The sequence below is a fragment of the Melospiza melodia genome, chromosome Z (assembly GCF_035770615.1).
Source record: "Melospiza melodia melodia isolate bMelMel2 chromosome Z, bMelMel2.pri, whole genome shotgun sequence".
Classification (NCBI taxonomy): domain Eukaryota; kingdom Metazoa; phylum Chordata; class Aves; order Passeriformes; family Passerellidae; genus Melospiza; species Melospiza melodia.
In genome coordinates, this window is record NC_086226.1 from 14,103,804 (window position 1) to 14,125,869 (window position 22,066).

General features: G+C 46.5%; 1 pseudogene; it reads left to right on the top strand.

The window, feature by feature from the left end:
- LOC134432252 (E3 ubiquitin-protein ligase BRE1A-like) overlaps positions 1-22,066 on the top strand; it is a 33,003-nt pseudogene that overhangs the window by 5,298 nt on the left and 5,639 nt on the right.

The following is a 22,066-nucleotide window of genomic DNA, read 5'->3' on the forward strand; positions in this document are numbered from 1 at the left end:
AGTGTGACCGACCCCCCCCCCCCCCCCCCCTCCTTCCCGAGTGTTTCAGGTTGTCCCGGGACTGCCCCTGCAGCGGCCCCGGCAGCTGGTCTCCCCTTCCGTGGAGTGGGGGGTGTGTGACAGCTGGGGGCAGGGGCAGTGCGTCTGCCTGTGTTCAAGATCAGCATTCTCGGCGGGTTGGGGTTTTTTTTTTCAGGGATTGTCCCATGGAGGCTGCCATCTCTGCCACCTCTCTTGCGCCCTAGTGGCGGGGTGCAGGTGAATCCCAAAAGCTCTGCCTTTGGTCCCCAGCCCGGATGGGGTGGGGATGAAGCCATGGGGCAGATGAGAGACAAACCCGATGCATTTGCATTGCAGGGGAAGAGGGCACAGATGGAGGAGACCATAGCTGGTTTGTTGTGGGGAACAAACATCTCCAGACCCCAGATGGGATTTCTGGGGAAGGCTTCTATTTCCCTGCTGCTGGCATGCCTCAGTGGTTTTGGGGAAAGGAAGCGTGTCACCACCCGTGCTGCCATTGTACTGGCAGCAGGGTGCAGGCCTGTGGGAATGCAGAGCCTGCTTCGTGGGTTTGGGCCAGGGCCATCACTTGGCCTCCTGATGTTTCTGGGAGTTGTGATTTCTCCTACCGGTCCTGGCCCACTCCTTTTGTGGGTCAGTTTTGGGGTTCCTGGTCCATCATGGGCCAGGGCCACCAGGGCCTTTCCTTCTCTGGCACTGCTCTGCTCTGCTGCTGCTCTTTTCGATTAAAAAAAAAAAAAAATTAAAATTAAATAAAAAAGATTGAAAAGATTGAAAATAGTGGGCAGCAGCTCTGAAGCACTGAAGCATTGAAGGGCCAGAAAAGGACATTCCAAAAATTGTTCAAATTGTTTGAAATTGTTATAAGACTGTCAATGGTTTTTGATAACTATTGATGGGACTTTTGCAGCAAGTCTGTTTCAGGACCAAAAAGGACTCTCAGATTTGTCCAAGAGAAACAACTTCAGCTCATGGACTGTTCCTGAAACTCAGCTGCTTGGACTTGAATTTTCTTTGCATTGTTTTTTGCATTTTCTTAGATTCTAGGATTGTTTTAGTGATTTGTTAGTATTGTATATTTTACAGGTGAAGAAATTTCCTGTTCATTTCACATCAGCATTTTTATTTTTAATTTATACAATTTAGAAAGGTGAGATGTCGCAGACATTTTTTCATAGAAATCCTTTCTTTGGGATTTGTTCATCTTCTGGGAAGCTGAGGCCCCAGAAGAAGAATGTAAAGAATTGTTATCGGCTGGTGTGGAATGCAACAGGTGCAGCGGTGATTGGTCTTTTGTGAGTGTTTGGATTTGCTGCCCACTCACAGGAGAGTTTGTCCTTGCTTTCTGCTGGACACAGAACTTTGTTATTCATTCTTTCCTATTCTATTCTTAGCTTAGCAGCCTCTGCAAATTCTCTCTTTATTCTTTTTAGTATAGTTATAATGTATTATATATCATATATCAATAAATCCAGCCTTCTGATCATGAACCAAGATTCTCGTCCACTTCTCTCATCCTGAAGACCTCATCAGGTCGCTGTAATAGTTTAGTGAATATGTTTGCATGGAAGTGGTACATACCTTCTGCTAAAAAAGGCTCAGTCCAATGAGAGAGCAGAACCGCCTCAGCAGGATAGGGGCAAGCCAATGAATTGACATGTACTTTCTTAGAATTTGGATTCTTGTTATTGTAGAACAGAACTGCTCTATCTTGTCAATGCTGAAATGGCCAAAGTGAGTTTAAGGAGCTTGGCAGCCTGTTAGTTGGAAGCTGTAAAGCTGTGCATGTGTAGAATTTTTGCCCTGGTGTATCTGACAGCTGTTCAGCTGCTGGGAATTGGGTATTAGTTTCTGCCCAGCTCTGGCAACGACTGTGTCAAACCTGATTCTGCCAGACAAGTGACTGGTGACCATCTTTTCTCTGCACCTTCAAATTCAGACTATCTTTGCTGTGGTGCAGACTTGTAGGGAATACATTTTTCTGGTCTTTGGGATTCTCGGTGTTCCCTGACACCAAGAATCTTCCTCCATCTTCGCTAGGTTTGGTGTCTCTGAATAAAATGTTTAGGCTCACTCTAGGGGGACCAGAGCACAGTTTGGCCAGAGCCTGTGATTCTTTTGCAGGAGGAAGAGGCCCTGCTGTCAGAAATGGATGTCACAGGCCAAGCCTTTGAAGACATGCAAGAGCAGAACATCTGCCTGATGTAGCAGCTGCGGAAGAAGGATGATGCCAACTTCAAGCTGATGTCAGAATGTATCAAGTCCAACCAGATCCATACTGCAAGAGGAAAAGGAGGAGCTGGCAGAAGAAATTTTGACACTGAGAAACAGGTCATAGGGAAAAAGGAGAGAGGACAAGAGAGATGGTAGAGATGGTGGGGAGGTGGAAGTGTGGGTTATCTGCACACAGCTGTTTGCTCTCTCCACCACTGAGGGAACGAGGAGAGAATCAGAAGGGACAAAGTGAGAAAACAGGTGAGCTGAATAAAGGCAGTTTAACAGTTAAAGCAGAGATGTCTATACAAGCGAAACAAGAAATTAATTAATTTATTACTTCCTGGGGCAGGCAGGAGCTGAGCCATCTCCAGGAAGGCAGGGCTTCATCAGGTCTTACTGTTATTAAATGCTGCAGCTCTGAACATCCTCCCACTGCTTCCTTTTCACCAGCTGTTATTGCTGAGCACAGCCTTGTAGGGTGTGGAACACCCCTTAGGCCAGCTGGATCAGCTGTCCTGGCTGTGTGGCATCCCAGCTTCTTGGGCACCCTCAGCCTAACTGCTGGTGGGCAGCATGAGACACAGAAGGTCTTGGTGCTGTGTAAATACTGCTCAGCAGCAGCTAAAACAATGCTGTGTTACTCACAGTGTTTTGCTCCAAAATGCTAAACATAGCAGCATGTGATCTACTCTGAAGAGAATTAACTGTCCTCACCAGAATCAGTTCAGGATGGTGTGTTCCTCTTACCAGCCTGGGAATGCATCAGGATTCAAAGGGGCCTGTCATTGTAGGAAACAGAAGCTGCTGTATGGGCATTACAATGTCCTATGGGTTCACTGCTATGGAGAGCAGATGGGTGAGGAAAAGTGGAAAGTTCTTTTCCTGTTGGAATAATACTTCTGCCTGTATATTCTACCTATAGCTGTATATACTGGTAACAAGCAGGAGGAGTTGGAAACTGTTGGGAGGGATGACAGTTTGACAAGAAAGTTTCACAGATATATATGCTTAGCGGAATGATTTTTAAATGTAGAGTTGGATGAAGGAATAGATAAGGAAGCAAGTTTTGATATAGAAGAAAGTTTACACCCTTACAGATACAATGATCATATCGGCCCACTAAACACTGGGGGGATCTGATGCAGAGTGCAAAGCCTCTTTGAACAGATAGGAGAGATGAGACTTGAAGAAATAATTTTGTGGATGCAGAAAAAGGGATCCGACCTCAGATCCCATGGTTCAGGCTTAGTTCTCCCAAATAGAGCAGGATTAGTTTTATCTGCTCATTTTAGAATGACCTGCCCTGTGCTATTTCCATTAAGGAAATTTAGAATTGTCAGGAACTGCCAGAATCAGAAATGTTTTGAGACAGATCATGTTTATGTAAGGTTTGGCTGTCTCTGGAATAAAGAAAGCAGGAAAAAATGCCTGTAACAATCAAGCAGAGCAAAAGAGGAACAATTGTATGGTGAATTTTTTCCCTACAGCTCTCGGCCAGCTGAATTCTGGGGTCATCTACTGGGGAGTGCAAAGCTGCTTTTACTTCCACTGCCCGGTGCCATTGTTTGTGTCCCAGCACTTTGTTTGATGTGAAGAGAAAGAAACCAAATCCCACACCAACAAGCTGCAACCCAGAATTGAGTGTGAATTACAGAAATAAAGGCCTGGGAAAATAGCTTTGGAAAGGGTCTATATCCTAGACAGTGTGAAAGCCTCAGGCCTAGCTTGGCTGGGCTTAGGGCTGGCTGCCCTTGGGAAGGGAATGGAAGGGGATGGAGTTGGGGGTGGGTGTCCCAGGGCAGCCCAGAGGCCAGGCTGTTCTTCTGGTAGTTCTGGGGAAGTGGGTCAGGATTTTCCCCCTGGCCTGCCTCAAGGAGGGGTACCTTGGTGTCCTGGAAATGCTGTGCAGGGGAAGGTAATATTCCTCTCCATCCTGCATATGCCTTTTATCTCCCTGCAGCTTTTCTAGTGTCAAAATGAGTAGAGAAAAGGAAGGCATTTAGCAGGAAATGAGAAATGTTCCCACTCCTTCCTCCTGCTTTTGAAGCAGAAAACCTTTCTTTTGGGCTGTTTTTGAGCTGAACCCTCTGAGATGTGATGAAGATTCATGGATATTGCCTGGTTTTGAACTAGGAGGAATAGGGAAACCTCCTATGATACAAAGTCCATTTGGCTTTTCCAGTGTAGGAGAAGGAGACCTCCAAATGGATGCTAAGGTCATGCTAGAAGCATTCTTTGTGTGCAATGGCTGTTTTAGAGTAGTTCTGAATGGCAGAGCAAGCTACACATCAGTGGAGGTGGGCAAAGTGCACCCTTGGAAGCAGAGAAGCAAAGATTCTAATGTTGAGTGTAAGCAAGGCTGCAAAATCAAATGGGAGAATTTGATTTTTCCTGGTTACCATTGTGGCTGTATCTCATAGCCCTCTTATTTTTTCTGCTCATGAACATCAATGCTTCTGCAACTTGTTTTCACAAGACTCCTCCTTTTGGTCTGCTGGTCTCAGAGACCAAGTCCATGAGAGCTGAGTCCTTCAGAAGCCAGGAAGTGAGAAACAGCTGCAATGTTTGGCTGGCCAAGAGTGTTAAGCTACAGCTCATTAGCCCTCCTTGCTGGGTATTGCACATGGTTTTTATTCTCCTGCCATGGCCTGTAGGAACTGAACTACCTGTTCGCTGTCATGTGAGCTCTTCATCTGTCTTGGAGCGTTCCTATGACTTTCATGCTTCAAGCAGGGCTTCCTGACAAAGGTTGCAGTGGAAGGTTGTGGCGCTACAGTGTTCCACCTCACTGTGTGCAATTGCCAAGGTGAGGACTGGAGACATTCCTCTGAAACTATTGGAATGTATGTGGAGCTGCATTGAAGCCTATGGCACTCTGTGGACTCCGTGCTCCTGATGAGATTTTGTGTGTGGTTTATGTGTCTCTGCTTGCAGTGTGTGCTGTATTTCCATTGCACCTAGGTTCGTGCTATACTGGGCAAGCTGGCTCCAAAGAACTTAGAGTGGAAGAAAATGGAACTTCTGGAAAAAGTGATGAAGAGGAGACAAAATAAAACATCCCTGCAGCTTCCTCCTAAAGCAGTTGAGCCTGGGGATGCAGCTGAAGCAAGTAAGTGGAGGCTACACTTGTGGTGGTCCTTTTTGACCACTTACTTGCCCTTTGCACAATGTTGCAATCAGACTGGGGGGGCTGTTCTGCTTGCATCTGAATGGAAGCTTGCATAGGCTTTAATTCTGTTTCCCAAAGAAAAATACAGAGGCATGAAGTGTCTTGCCCATGGCCTCACTGAGTCAGTAACAGAATAGCAGCTTCCCACTTTCACCTCTAAATTATTTCAAAGTAGAAAACTCTATCTTGCAAATTACACTGGGGCTTCAGACTCTCTCCTGGAGAGCAGCCTCCAGGGAAGGTAAGTCCAAAAGAATGCTTTTCAACCAGGCTGCAACCTGGAAGAAACAAAATTCAATTCCTTCTAATGTAAACATCAGAGGTCCTTCTCCTGCCACTTCCTGCTGAGGAGCTGGAGCTGTAGAGCTGTGCTGGAGCCCCAGGCCGGGCTTCTGCTGTAGCCCCAGGAGCAAGCAGCGTTCAGGAGGAATCTGCCTGGTAGTGCCATGAAGAAATCAGTTGTGAGAAAGCAGGACACCGTGCCCTTACTGCCCAGTACATCCACCCTTCATGGGGATGGCAGCTTCCCACGCAGCTCCTCAGGTAAGCCTGCTCCGTGGCAGCTTTTTCCTGCATGGGTTTGTCCTTGCACAAGGAGCACAAACTGCCTCTTGCCTCAGCCAGCACAGCTGGGATCTTGAGTCCATAGCCTGTCCTGAGAATGAACAGCAAATCTACTTTTGAGTTATTTCAAAAGTTGATAGTCCAGAATATTTGAAGTCAATGGAAACAGAGGTGCTGTCAGGTGTAAAGGGTCAGGTATGGCTGTTCCCTGGGGATTGAGCCAGGCCCAGCAGGGCTGGGTTGTTCAGGCTTGGCTTGGTGCTGTCACAAGGCAGCTGCAGGTCTTTAATCAGGGAACCGCAGAGTGCCCCTGTCCTCAGGGCTGGGGGATATGAGGGCGCTGAGACAAAAGAGGCCCCTGAGGGGTTCCCTCCTGGGCTGGTCAGTCCTGCTGTGGGCACTGTCTGGCAGGGAGTGGGAGCTCTGTGGCCTCAGGAACCTGCCAGTGGCTGTGGCACCTGTGGCTCTTGGGAGCTGGCACTGTGGGGGCAATTGTCAGGTTCAGCCAGGAGCTGTGCCCAGCTGGGGGAGGCTGGGAGCAAGCAAGGAGGCCCAGGATCCAGCCAGCAGGGAAGTCTCTGAGGCAGTGGCAGTGTGTGCCACACAGAGCCCTGGCTGGGCGATGGGGCTGCAGGCCACGCCATGGCGGGTGCCATGCCCGGGGCTGCAGTGCCCATGGCCGACCCTCTCCTAACAGTGACCCTGCAGACGGCCACTGGCGCAAAGTGCCGAGAGGAGCTGCTCTGTGGGCGTGGGCAGAAGGACAGAGCCTCTTCAGACCCACAGCAGTCCTTGCAGGAGGCACTCTCCATGCTGGGCAGTGATGACTGGTAAGAAAGGCCCCGTTCCCTCTGTGTCCCTCTGAGTGTTAAGGTCGGTCAGAAGCATGTCTTGCTCGTGCCTTGGAGCTCTGAAAGCCCAGAGGGCCAAAGGGCACTGGTGATACCCCTGCAGAGTATAAAAATTGGAGAGCATAAAAATTGGAGAGCAGCCTTTTCTTGGCCTTGCTCTGCAGCAGTGCTGCAGCAGGCCCGTGCTGTTTCCTGGCTTTACCTGCTGCTCCGTGGAGCTGCAAAGGAAATGTTGTGGGAAGAGAGAAAGCTGTGGGATGAGATGATTTGCTGGCTGAAGGCAGAAGCACGATGGCAGCAGTTTTGGGTGTAGAGATTTGGGTGCCTTGGGCCACTGGCCTAGTGGGGCTGAGCAAGATTCCTCTCTGCTCCCACTGCTGACAACAATGGCAGGGACTCCTGCATGTGAGTCCCAGGAGCAGCTCCAGGGAGCTCCTCTTTTTGAAAAATTGACTGAGTTGTGCTTTCAAGTCCATCAGCCTGCCATTACTCCTGAAGGGCTCATGGCAGAAGAGAAGGAAAAAGAAATAAAATCCTCTAGGGATCTTGCATTTTGGAGTTCAACTCTTCCTTTTCAGTGCTTCATATGGGCCTGAGATGTTTTGTCAATAATCACAATGTGTCCCAAAATTCTACACAGACAGAAGGAGGCCCAGAGGTGATAACCCTACAAGTGTGAGGTGATATTGGTTATCTTTTTGATGTCTGGGTTAGCATCCACTCACTAGTGGGTGCTTTATTCTCACAGGGATAAGCATGAAAATTCAGCCACGATGCATCTCCTTTGCTTTGCCCTTTCTCTTCTGCTTTCTCTTCCCTGTTTCTCTTTGGTGCCCTGTGAGGTGCAGACAGTTGCTGCAGGTGTGGGGGTCCTGATGACAGTCAAGGGTGCCTGTGTGATCAGTTGCCAGCCCTGTGCTGCAGCTCTGATGCCTCATATACCTTCCTGTGGCTGAGGGCTTGCACAAAGCAAGTGCTGAGACATGGAGTTGTTTGCACCTTTTAAATAACATGTTGCTGTTGTGGGGATGGTTTAAGGTAGGAGTGTTGTGGGAAAAGCCAGAGTTTCAACAGTTCTTCCCAGGGGTGGAATCTTAGTCTTCTGGGACATTCCGCTGCTTTTTGGGGAATATGTGAGGTGGAGTGGAGTGGGTGACGCTCAGGCCTAGATTGTAGAGTGGAAACTCAGCTCCAGAGTGGCAGTGCAGACTCTCAGTGCTGAACTGCATGCTGGGGCTGACAAAGAAGGAAAATGTCCCAGTAACAGCCCCATGGGACTGTGTCTCAGGGACAGGTACAGGGAGGTGACAAGAAACAGCAGCATGGCCCAGCCTCACAGCTTCTAGGAAGCAGTGGCAGAGGGACTTAATAGCAGAGATTTTCAGAAAGGCCACAAATGAGGACTCTGAAAGCCTCTTGGATTTATGTATGCTTTTGACAGCCACAGCATCCTGTGGCAATGTGTTCCATGATTTCATTAAGTCTTCCTTGAAAAGTACCTCCCATTGTTTGACTGAGCTGCCAGCCTGATCATTTCAGAGGGTGCTGCCTAGTTCTTGGGTGGAGAGGAATATCAATCTTTTTGGTACTTGCCTTTCAGGGAACTGAAGAAGAAGGGACTCTTCAACATCACACGCCTGGCTGAGTCACATGCAGAAGTCCTGCTTTGTCGACTTCGTGAGATTTGCTTGGCAGTTACCAGCGAGGTGAGAACATTGTTTTGAATTGTTCCCCATACTTCATACACAGCTTGTAGAGTAGATATGTGCTTGTTCATCTTTATGTGCTCAGGGACTGAATTAATTTCTGGTTTTAGACCTTCTACTTCTAATGTCTGTCAGCTATCTGTTGGAATCTGTGTGTACATGCAGCTGTATTTACTGGCAGGTCGGGTATCTGGCACTTATCTTTGAGTGTGGTGCCATTATAATGCAAGGCAGAAACTGAGACACTAATGGCATTATATGCCAGAGTCCCAGTCTCTGCCCAAGCTGTAATTCAACACTGCAAATGAGTCTGTAGACCTGAGCCTGTGTTTTCTGTTTCCTGTCTGAGTGCTTCAGCTACAGGTGTTGCTTTTTTGAACAGGAGCACCTGACTTTATTTTTATGACTTGTGCCTTTAGGGTTTGAAAGCATCCCTTGTTTTAATATCCTTCTTTGTTTTTCAAATCCAAGGGCCTAAAATCAAAGCAGTTGACATTATAGAAGGGTTAAGTAGAATACTTTAGTGAAACATATTTTTTATGCCTGCAGTAAGCAGGTGTGAGGCCAGACATTGGTGCCAGAGTAAGTGCCTTTCTGTGCTTGGGCTCTTCTGCTCTTCCTGTGCTTTTATGTTCCTCTATACACAGCGGGACATGCTGTGATTTCCTGGGAATTTTGGCTAAGGAAACTGGTTTTCTATTCAAGGTGATTCTTATGTTTCCCCTCATGACTTCCCCAGGTGACCAACCTCCAGTCCAAGGTGTCCTGCTCTGCAATCATCACTCTGGGAGAGCTCTTTGGAATCTTGAAGAAGGACATGGACTCTGAGGGTGATGAGATTGATGGGGTCCTTCTCCCCATGGTGTGGAACTCCCCAAAGTTTATTCAGAAGGCAGCCTGTCAGAGCCTGGTGATGATGGTAGAGAACGTGACTCCTGCACAAGCAATGACTGCTCTCATGGACAGGGGAGTCAAGTAGGTTCTTCTTCTTTTAGTGCTATCCTTCACCTTCCAGTGTGCACATGGGGGAAGGGATCCGAGAGAGACAGAGAATGGGAATGCTTGGAAGGAAGGGTCCTGTATCCTGCATCTTTTGTGAACTCAGGGACTCGATTCTCCGATCAATCTCATTTCTTTTCTCTTGCCACCTATTTCTGCCCTTCCACAGCCTATTAGGTCACAAAATCACAGAACTATAGAATATGGAGAGTTGGAAGGGGCCCATCAGGACCATCCAGTCCAGCTCCTGGCCTTGCACAGAACAGCCCAAGGGTCACACTGTGTGCCTGAGATTGTTGTCCAAATGCTTCTTCAACCCTGTCTGGCTTGGTGCTGTGACCACTGCCCTGGAGAGCCTGTTCCGGTGCCCAACCACCCTCTGGGTGAAAAACCTTTTCCTGATATCCAAACTAAAGCTCCTCTGAGTCAACTTCCTGCTGCTTCTTGGAGTTCTCCCAGTCTGTCAGAGTTTCCTAGATGTGAATGGTGGGGAAGTGCAAATGCCTGCAAAGGCTAAGGATAGAGCCTTGTGCTTGTGTGGGAAAAGGGACAATTGCAATTGCAGCTGTGAGCACTGTTGCATATTTCACAGCACTAACCACAGAGGCCCTGGGGAAAAACCAGGTATCCTCATGATGCCATTAACCTGAGAAATAAGGAGGGTCCTTGCTGGGGCGTGGAGCACATGGGGGAGAATATGCTGGGTGTGGCACAGCCTGCACAGCAGGCACAGCTCCTGCCAAAAGGAGCCTTGTGTGACTGTGCTGGCCTTAGAGCTCAACTTTTTGTTCAAAATGAAGTTTCATGTTGGCTTTGAGATGATGAATCACTTCACAGGCACCTTCACAGGCCAAGTGCCATGGGACAGCTGAAGCAAATGCTGCCCTAAGTGTTGGTGCTGGGCCTGATAGTTCTCAAGAGACACTCTCTAGAACAGGACAACCAGGCTAAACTGACTGCCACCCTCTCCTCAGCTTTAGAATAGGGTAAAACATTCAGACATGCCCCTTGCCAAGCTTTACAAAAGAAACAAGCTGCATTGCTGGATATTCCGCAACTTCACTTCAAAACCCCAGAGTGTGGTTTCCCTGCATTTGTTTTATCCCAGAGGTCTGCAGATGTGGGGAGAAATGGGTGGAAAGAGCCTCATTCTGCTGCAGCTCTGTGTAGTGGGTGCCCTCTGATGGGTCAGCATGAGTTTTCCTTAATTTCTAAATTATTCATATGGGATCTATTACTTGAATCTTTCTCCGAGTAAATTTTGGGAAAGAAATGGAATATCAGCTAGTGCAGGGAGACTGAATTCTTCCCTCTTCTGTGCAGGCAGGCCTTCTGTACAATGTTAACTTAGTGTTTATCTGAGGACTGAACCATCTGCAGGTGTCTGAAGCTGCAGGGAGAGCCCAGGCTCCTTTCCCCAGCAAGGGCAGGGAGCAGGCTCTGGCCGAGGCCGCCGCTGCTGCTGCTCTTTGTCCCTGTGCCCAGGGTTTGCTCTCTTCTTCCCAGCAGCCGCCATGTCCAGGTGCGGAAGTGTGCGGCCAAACTCCCTGTCCCTGATGGAGAAAATGAGAGTCACCCAGCTCGCAGGCACCCCCAGGGTTGAGAGGCTGGCACAGGTGGCAGGGAAGCTTGCTCAGGACTGTCACAAGGACACAAGGTAATGATCCCCCTTTCACCTCCAAAACCAGGAAAACCATTTTGTGTTTGGCTTTAAAGGTAAAACCACAAAAGAGTGGAAACTCAGGCAAATAATAAGTGACCTCACTGTGTGGCTAAGGGTCATAGGATCATGGAATATGCTGTGCTGGAAGGGACCCATCAGGGTCATCCAGTCCATCTCCTGGCCATGTGCAGAGCACCCCAAGAGTCACTCCATGTGCCTGAGAGCATTGTCCAAATGTTTCTTGAGCTCTGTCAGGCTTGATGCTGTGACTGCTGCTCTGGGTTTCCTGGGGAAATGGCTGTACTGGGTAACCTGAGGTTGGCCAGCAAGAAGGACCATTGCCAACTTCTTGTGACTTGAAGGATTCTTTACTGAGATCAAAAGAGATCAGATTAGCCTGTCTAACAGTTTTGATTGCACAAGACAAAGCCAAAGTATTGGCTAATGTCCATCACTGAAGGATCCCACACATCTATTTCACATTAACTTAAGATTTCCCTAGAAATATTTCAGACGTCTTTAGGCAACATATTCAGTCTTTCTAAGCCGCTTCTGCAGATTTCTAGAATGCTGTTTTCTGTGGCTCAGTGACATCCAAATTTTTTCTTGAAGAAAACTGTGGTTTCCTAGCAGCAAAATCACCCTAAACCACCAAAATCCCCTTACTTTGATGATGAAATTCCCATTAGTAGCTGCCAAGAACACCAGAACAACTAGCTGTCCCTGTGCATACATATAGTATAGAATAATCAAAAGCAAGGAGGAGGTGTCTTGTCCTGGCTTCCCTGACAGTTAAAGAAAGGTAAATTTCTGTGCAATGGCAGCAGGACACTCCTAATAGTCTGTGACAGCAAAGCAGATTTGTTTGCTTATTCTCTGGGATCCTTTGATCCCACAGAAGCACACCCCCAGTTTCAGAGAGAAATGGGAAATGGTATTTTTCTCTTGCCCTACATTCTCCTTCTCCCTCTTGTGTTCGGCTGACAACACTGTGCAGTGTCAAGTGAGGTAAATCTCCCTCTTTGCTGAGTAGGTAGTGCCTTCTCATGCAAGCATTGCACCTGATGAGTTTAAGGCATCAGCCTCTTCTGTTAAAACTCTTCCTTTGTTCACTTTTCTTTTGTTTCCTTCCTTCCATCCTCCCTTAGGCATGATGGACAGGAGATGGTGTAGATGTTGCTGAGTCATCAAAAATTTAAAATGCTTCTGGAACAATCTCTTTCCACGCATTACCTGGAAGATATCCTGACAAGAATTAAGAAGAAAGTGCTTGGCAGGAGGAATGTCTCCTTTGTGCAAGTATTGCCACTGCTAATATGAGATCAAACATACCCAATGTGGTTTATCTCATTCTTCTTCTGCTGAATCATTTTGCTCCTGGGAATGAGTTGTTAATCCTCAGCCTGTTCATCTGCAGACCATAGAGGAACTGCTATTATTAGGGGAAATGTGGGGTTTTCAATACTTTGAATATTGGTCACAAAGAGGAAAGGAAAAGAGGAGAAAATTGGGTTTACACTCACGTGTACAGCCCCACCACTCTCTCCCTACTCTGCCCCCAGTAAAGCAATTAAGTGAGAATAGTGCTTCTGAACATAACTGTCTTTGCAAAAGAGACTGGAAGTAGTAGTGCCAAGAAAATTTCCAAATATACAAAAGATGTCCAAGTCAATCCTAGTTGCTACAATTGCTGTCTGTCTTTTGGGAATACTGCCCTGCTGTCAAGCCCTGTGGAGCTGAAAGAAGCTTGGTGAATTCAGCAGCATCCAGTGGAAAATAATTTGTTTGTTTGGAGTGGGATTTTATTCTTTTTATCTACATTACAGAAGGGTGTGTGCCTTTGTGCAGGAGCAGGGAGAGTGAGCGTTGAACCAAATCAACTTCCAACACAATGGGCCAACCCCCAGAGTCCAATTTTTTCTGCTGCTTTCTTTAAGACCACTCATTGCCTATCAGTTTGCATTATTTCCATTTATGCTCAAGACTAATGAATTTGGGATTTTAGACTGCTGTTCAGTGTGCTAGCACCCATAACCTGCCTTGGGCTATTGAAAACCAAGAGTTGGCACCAATGAATCTCTGGTCTGTTTATTTCTGTAAGTTAGGAAGTGTTTCCCTAGGCCTTGGTACTACATTGATCCTGGTTCTAACTTGTGTTTTAAAGAGGGAATTTCCTATTTTATATTCTAAAGATTCGTGGGGTTTCTCTGTGTCTTTGTAGGGGATGGAAAACCAGAAGGCTGAATGCCCATCTGTAAAGGAGCCAGTGAAGGAGAGGAACGATGGCTCAAAGGAGCCCCAGTCCCCATTGCCTTCTAGCAAACGGTACAGAGCACTTTTGTCAGATGTAACAAAGCACATGACAAGCTCTACATGCCTCTTCCACAGGAAAATCTTTCTGCTGTAGATGACAAGTGCCAGAAATTGTTTCCTTTCTCTACAAATGCTCTAGGATAAAAAATGTCTCCTTCTGCATTGTGTTGAACACAACTTCTCTAGAGGGCTTTCCACAAAAATTGGGCAACAAAAAGATACGCGTTGGCTGCAGCTCAGATGATCCAGTGCAGTGGCAAGGGCAGTGCTGTGCAGGTTAGGAGAGGGCAGAGTTTCTGCTGCCTGACTTGAGACAAGTAAATTCAACCAGCTTTTTTTTTTTTTTATCCAAGTGGAATGATAAATAAAACACCCTTTTTAGATGGGTGTTTTGATGAAAAGTCCCAGTCTAAAAGCAAGATGCCATTCCCCAAACAAGCAGTTCCCATCCATATGGTTTGGCTTGGCTGAACCATGGTTTTCTTACCCTCAAACAGTGCCAAGTTTGAGTAGTAAGGAGCAAGTCAATTCCTGAGCCATTTTGGTCAACAGATGTCTCAATGTGGGCTTTTATCTTGGTACTCATTTCCTTCATAGAGTTTGCTTGATGGACAGCATGTTTGGTTTATTTTCCCCTGTGCTGCAATTAGCATTTAAGACAGAAATTTGGTCCTTGGTGTCTCTTCATGCCACTGGCAGACCTACTTCTCCTCTGATAAGAGAGAGAATTTATTGAGCTCTGTCCTGCTCAGCGGTAGCAGGAAAGTGACCACATGCCTCAGTAGCATGGCTAGCATCTTCCTGTGCTCATGGAAGAGACAGGTTGATCCAAGGGGATTATTCCCAGAGGGTTTGTTAAGCTTTGCATCTAGTCTCTAGGGAAGAAAAGGAAATGTGAGCATAGTTGTGGGATGTCTGGCTTCCGCTTCTATCTCTGTTACTGATTTTCTGGATCCTTCAGATATATCCCTGTTCACCTGTTCAGATGCATCTGAGCTACTTTTCCAGATTGTCATGCCTGGTTGTAGAGACACTTCTCCAGAGTGATGAGTTTCCTTACTATAGAGCACACACGTGCCATATGAGGAGGCATTTAAACTTGGAAGTAGTGTCTTCCTTTCTCAACAAAGCAATGTGACCTATGTGCCTTGGAAGGCATCTGAAGATAGATCACATGCATCTCATCCTTGGTTTTCCTGAATGAGCAGTGATGAGAATGTCACTTGCAGATTGTCTCCTGAAATAATTGTCATGAGGTCCACGTTGTTCTTCAGAGCTTCATGATTTTCTAGCTTGAAGTCATTAGGAAAGCTTGTCAGGATGTTCGGCTCACAATTAACTGAAGGTATTATGAGCAACAGCTCCTAATTTGGTTTTGTTTTCCAGGGTGAAGTCTGCCCCTGGTGGACGCCTCCTCCACTGTGCAAAAGCCCAGATCACATTACCTGCAGCTGTGGAAGGAAGGGAGTCACTCCAGAAGCTTTACCACCTCCTGGAAGCCAAGGGTTTTCAGACACGGATGGAAGGAGTGGCACTCCTCCTAGACCTGTGCAAATCCAGCCCCCAGCTGATCTCCACTAACATTGTCCAACTATGTAGGGTATCTTCATTTTTCCTTTTCTTTTGCTCCTTTCCCAAGCCTGCAGAAGAAAGTTAATTCAGTGTGTCTTGGCACTACATCCTGGCTGTTTGGGACTGGCTAGTCCCTCTTACCCAGAAAAAATTTAATTCAGGTCCAGGCTTCAGGACAAGTTATTTCAGTCCAGCTGTATTTGTCTGGCAGGTGCCTATTGCTGCCATTTATCAGATGCTGGCAGAATTTTCTGCTGATGTAACTGCTGCTGTCCTCCCACTGCTAGTTGGGTGAAGTGAAGGGAATCCAGCCATTGAAAGCCTGGCAATTATTCTCTACACAAAAAATAGGTTTTCATGGGGAAGAGAAGTTTCAGGCTGGGTTGGTTTAAACGAAATGTTTTTAAAAGGGTACTTCTGTAAACTCCATCTTGTCTTGCTCAGGCATAACTCTGGCTACTCATTTCCAACCTCATCCCTATTCCTCTTGGTAAAAATGGTGCTCACCCTTCTTGGGGGGGGGGGGGGGGGCTATTTTTCTTTGGAAAAGGAGGAAAACAACTAAGGACAGATCTATCCTTTCTCCTCCCAGTAGCTGTTTTTTATCCCTTTCCAGAAAATGGTGCCTGATAATGTGGCTGTCAAGGGACTGAACCTGCTCTAATGAGAGCTGTACAGCACATTACATTTCAGAAGTCCACCTGTTAGAGAAATGGTCTGGATCCTGGAAGAGTTGATCGGAGGCCTGTCCTTCTCTAGACACAGGTTCTGAGACAAACAAAATAAAGCTTAAATTTCCTCCAGCCATAGTTTTGATAAAATCATAACTGCCCTCAGTACTTGAGGCAATTATATAGAAGAATGGGCATGGTAAATATCTGCTTCCATACTTGTAAAGCAAAGGTAGACTTTTACAGTAATAAATGGAATTGATTTAATGATTTATAGATGGAGAGAAATATCATAGGAACTTTTCTGTCCCCAACCAAACCTCTTAAAAATGGGAGAAAATCTTTCCAGCAGCATCAGATTGAGCAACCATTCCAGTGAGTGGCCCACAGGAAAACAGTGAAATCGTGCAAGCAAGGGCTGACCTGACAGAAAGGATCACTTTCATCTTTTATATTGCTGAGTGCTCATTTCTACATCCTCTCTTCAAACGAGGTCATTTTAATCCAGCTTTCATGTTGTTTGTTCTCTTCACAGATTTTTGATTATTTTGTCCTGAGAATAAATGACACCCACAAGAGAGTGAAGAAGAAGGCGCTGGACGTGCTGGCAGAAATCATAGGACTCCTGGAAGATGCCCTGAACCCGGTGATGAACTGTTTGGTGGAAGGAATAACAAGGAACCTGAATGCAAAGGATCCCGGGGTTCATGCTGCAGCTGTGAAGGCACTGGACAAATCTGTTACTCATTTAGGTAAGGCTAAGCCCTGACATGGACTCTTCTCAACTGTGTCTCTATCTGTCCCACAAAAGAGAGCGCTGAGTGCCTTGGGAGCTGTTGTCTGTGGAACGCTCCAGCTGACACCCACCAGAAGCTGTGCAGGTGCAGTCCTTATGTACCAGTCCCCAACAGGCTAGAATATGCAGCAGCATTTCCCAACAGTCCCAGGCTCCCTTGGCTCTGTGCTGCTTGTCTGAAGAGCAAGTCGTGGACTAGAGCTTTGCTACAGTTCAGAGGCAAAGGGGTTTTGGAGTTTGCTTGGGCCCCATCTGACTTCCCAAATGAACAGCTTTGCTGCTGGTATGAAGGCCCATCAGAGCTTCTGCAGAGTAGCCACCTGGAAGGCTCTACATTAGAGGCATTAGCTGCCTATTTCCCACTTTTCTTCTTTGTCTTCTTTTTCCAAAGAGGAACTGGTGATTCACCAAGTTAATTTCTTTAGAACAAACAGGTCTCAATCCAGCTGTCAATGATGGACAGATGTTGTTTTGCATGGGGCAAGATGGCAACAGCAAATACCTGCATAGGCAAGGGCTGCTGTAAATTCCTTTGCCACACAGATTTATGTCAGCTCTGAAAATGCTACACTGGGGGAATATGCCTGAAAAATGGAGTGTTGAAGAGGCAGGTCTTCAAGGGGACTTTCCACTTTCTCCACCTCAGCTGCTCTGTGAACTCACAAACTGCCTGACTCAGTGCCTTTCTGTGTCCCAATATGGGCTTCTTCCCTTTTGCTCTGGGATGCAAAACCTTTTCAGTGCTTCCATGTGACTGAACTGTTGAGGTCCCTGATGTGAAATATTTTAACATAGCTCCTGGTACAGCAGACAACTTTGGATTTACAAATGTGAAAGGAGAGCTTTTCTTTTGGAATTTAAAACTCTGCCAAGTAGGCTGGAAGGAAAGACAAAAAGGATTCAAAAATAAGCAGAAGTTGATTTTATTGTATAAAATGGGGTTGCTCCTGCTCTTTCCCTCCTCCTCACTCTCCTTTCTGCTATGACCTCACACAAGTGAGCAGAAATGTGTATTTCACTTGTAGATGAAGTGTCACTGATGAAAGAGCTCATCCACCAATGGAGCAAACTGAGTGGCCAAGCCCTGCTGGATGTCACAGAGCATATCACAGGTATGGCCTGCCCTTCTAAGCCAAGAGGTCTCTGAGGGAGTATTGACAGGGAATGTCTGTGAACAGGCAGCAGACTAGCTCCTCCTAATCAGGAGGTGCTGAGCTTGTCCCTGCTGCCCAATAGCCAAGGCAGGTGGATTTGGCAGGTTTTCCCTGGCTGCTGCAGAGCTGGGCAGCATCTGAGATGGGGGCAGCGCTCAGCCTCAGGGCTGAGCTCTCACTGGGGCATCTCAGAACCCACCTGCAGGAGAGGGAGGGGCTAAAAATACCCCAGCTGGCTCCTCTCTTGGAAGCCTGAGGATGTCTGTGATCGTTAAGGGAAAATGGTGGCAAAAGCTGTTTCGGGGAATCAGTTTGTTTTGTTCTCACAGAATCTTTATTTTTCTCCTGCAAAGTTTTGAGGCTGAACAGCTGGCAGAGCCTGGGGGTCACAGCTTAGGTCAAAACTCAACACAGGTCATAGAGGCACAGATTTAGTGCAAGGCAGGCTTTGGGGGCACAGGGGCAGAAGCAGAGTGCTGGGGCTCCCTGCCTGTCCTGTCCAAGTGGCACTGGACTGAGCAGTTCAGGGTGTGCAAACAGTGTCTTCCTGTGTCTGCACTGTCCAAAATGCTACAAATGCAGCTAATAATTGATTCCTCAGAGGAGCTTGCTATGTCAGCAGTAGCCAAGGAATGGAAAAATTATAATCTCAATAGATAGTAGAGAAGATAACTGATAGCCTTTCATGAACTGGGGCTAAATCCACTGCTAATTACGCCAACATCTTTAAATGCAAGGTGTAATACACTTGGTGTCTTCCTTGGGAATCTCAAAAGGGCATGTTCAGTGATTAGGATGTCAAAGGCCCTTTAAAGAGCATTTGAGTAAAGTAGATTTCCAGCAATAGGGAATTTAGTTTTGCAGTTATTTTGATCTCTTTTTCAAAGAAAGGAATTAAGCATAAATTAGGACTACTTTAGAAAGAGCAGATGTTCTCTCTGAGATTTAGTAGGAACAGACAGCTGTTCCGCCCTCATGTTCAGTAGTCACCAATTTCTTTAATGACATTTAAATTCAAATGAACTCCCAATATAAAATGGGTACCATAACCCTTTTTCTGCTTAGCAGAATTGGTTTGGGGTACTTTCAGGAGATGTTTAAGTGTTGAATTGTTGCATTAAGGTGCTGGTGGATTAACATCATAGAGAAAATGAAGTCTCTTCCACCACAGAATAATAAATGGCTACTGCATAACATTTTGCCTGATCAGAAAATAAGAACGGTCTCCAGAGCATATTTCAGCTTTTGGTCTCTCAGCCAAATCTGCCATGCAAGAAACCTGTTGGTAGTCAATTTTTGTCTGTGTTTGATATAGTTCAGAAAATGAGCAGAGAGCAGATTTCAGAGACAATGATGTTAGGGAACACTTGTGTTTTGGTTAAATTTCACTCCCCTGTGTATTATTTTTCTCTCTCTATTGCCCCTATTTCAGTGGACATTATAAGGGAAAATGCTATTAACATCGAGAGGGGAAATGCCATAAAAATGTGGAGATGCTCAAATGCCAGGGCAATGGGGTCTGAGTAATTCTTTAAGACACCCTGAGGTTTGCCACAGCTCTTTGCTGGAAGTCACAAAAGCATTCTGCTAAAAACACCAGTTAGTCACTGATGTTTCTCATCCAGCTGTCAAGCAGCAGCCATCTCTGGTGGGCTGGAGTTTTGAAGTGTATTCTAAGACTGCCCTTTGCTGTGTGCCACAGAGCAAAAGCCAGATAAGACTTTTGCCTCTTGTCATCAAAGTTACAAACATGGAATAATCCCTTTTATTAGAAATCTCTCAATTGCCTCTCTAGGGCGCATTTCCAAATCTTCTGTGTGGGTTTAGACAACTTAATGGAAAAAAAGGAAGTTTGACATTTCAGTCGTTGTTCGTGCCAAAACAGATTGTGAAATGATTTAGTAAAGGTACAAAATCTGCCACAGGCTCTGGTTGGAGAAATTAGTCCTGAGGGGTTGGTGGTTCTGTTTCAAGGATGATCAGCTGCAATGCCCATTTCTGGGTAATGGAGCTCTGTGTGCTGTTTCACTGATCTTGGCCAGAGAGGCTCCCAAGAAGCAAACCCAGAGGTAGATCCTGGTTTGCATTGAGGCTGGTGGGTAGGGAGCTGTGTGTCTGTCCCGGCAGTGCTTGTGGAATGGGTTTATGCCAGGAGCCCTGAAATGGTGCAGTGCTATGCCCTGCCCGTGCTCTGGTCCTGCCTGGAGAACAAGGCGCTGCCTGTGTGAAGCACCAATGTCTGCGCTGTGGTCACCAAGCTGGCCTGTGCCCTCTGCGAGGTGATGAGCACCCAGCTGATTGAGTGTGCTGACAGCAAGCCTCTACAGGTGCAGCAAAACCTCTCCAGCCTTTTGGGCTGGTGAAGGTTTGATGTTCTCTAGAAAGCTGACCAAGTGCTGAGTTGGACACCACCGGATGTGACATTTTAGCTGTGCTGAAAATGATAAAACACTAAGGAAGGGCGTGCATCTGCCCCCGCTTTGCTCATCGCCCTTCCTAGTCATGGCATGGGGGGCCTGAAGCAACTCCAGACTGAGGACAAGTTGAAGACCAAGCATGGATCAGCCTCACACAGAGGTGAGGTGGGAGCCTGGCTGCTCTCTGGTGGGAGGAAGGGTCTTGTGGCAGCCCAGAGAGGCTGTGCACATTGCCAAGGAACAGTTGTGCCCTGCATGTGTCCCCTGCAAGGAGCTGTGCTGCTGCCAGTGCCCCTAGAGCTGTAGGGCTGCTGAGCTGTGGGGCAGGGAGAGGAGCAGGAGGGTGCATGTGCATCTGAGGCCTTCCTGGAGAGCACAGGGCTCTGGGCTCCCTGCTGTCCCAGGGCAGCCCAGAGACCAGGCTGTTCTTGTGGTATCTTTTGGGAAGTGGGGCAGGGTTTTGCCCTGGCCTGCTTCAAGTTTCTGCCATCAGGGGCATGTTTCCCTGAGCAACTATTTATAAATTTCCAGGATATGTATCCCATGAAACATGTACCTTTAGCTGCTTTAGGTTTGCATTGCAGCCTCTGTTACACTTTGTGTTTCCACTTTGCAGGCCTGACTGGCTACACTCTTACCAAGAAGTCTTCTCTGCACGCTTCCCGTTGTCTCTTCACCAGGAAGTCCTTGCATCCTGTCGGAAGAGCTGTCATTCCTCCAAGCACAGGAAGAAGCTGCCGCCTGTGTGAAGACTGAAGATTAGAATTTATATGTTAGGCTTTACAATTGCAGACGTACCTGTGTTCAGATTTTTAGAATTGTAGTTTTGAATAACTGTGTTTTCATTGTAACTTGAAATTTTGGTTACTTATTTTTAATTGTATTTTTTTTTTTGATGATTTAAAAAAGTTAAATAAATGTGGCATTCACATTCTCTGAACAGAGAGAGACAGAGAATTCTCTCTCAGAGGATTTTTGCTGGAGAAGCACAGAGAGAAGAAGAGGAAACATTTTTTTATCTCTGCTTGCTGCTCCTGTTGTTTTGCACATGTGGAATGTGTTAGAAAGATTGTTTACTTGAATTGAGTTTCTAATTGGATTCCGGTGATGGTGGTTCATATTAATTGGCTATTGGGTCAATGCTGTATCCTGGCTGTCTCCAGACAGTCACAGGTTTTTCTTTAGTATTATTTGTAGTATAGTGTTCTTTAATATAGTATAGTATAATAGAATATCATGTACTTTTAATAAAGCAATTGTTCAGCCTTCTGAATCAATGGAGTCTGATGCCAATCATTCTCTGGTTGGGGGTGCCCTGCTTTTCAATAAATAAATAAAATTGAAATGAACCAAAAGGAGAATGTGAGACCAGGACCTGCTAGCCTAGAGGTTATGGGAGTGCAGCTCACTCAATGTGCCAGTGTCTCACCACATGCTTTCCTCATCGGGCCGCTCCGCTTCCTCTTCCACCATGGCTTCTTTGTGTCATTTGTGCTGCTCTTTGTTACTTGGCATTACAATGGGACCACCTGTTCACATGTTTGGGGGACAATGGACCCAAAAGATCCTGTCCAGTCAAAAGTTTTCCACGTAGATTTATTCTGTGCTCACCAAAGGCCTGAGCAAAGAAACCAAGAGGAGTGTGCCCAAATGGCAAAGCTTTGCTCCTTTGCCATCTCACACAGATCTGGCTCACAGGTGTCTTCAATCACAATTTCATAGGTAAGATGAAGTTGTGTATTTCACTGGAAAATGATGCACAGCTTTGGAAAAGTCACCTGTATGTATATTTACCCAGGACAGCAGTCTAACTGTGTTGTTTGCAACTTGCTTGCTGAGGGATAAGTGGACTGTGAGGCCAATAATGAGTGACAAGGGTTCCTCCAATCTATTTACACTCCAGCCTGGGTGCCATTCAGCCCAGAGCTAGGGGATCATTTGTTCCCATGGACC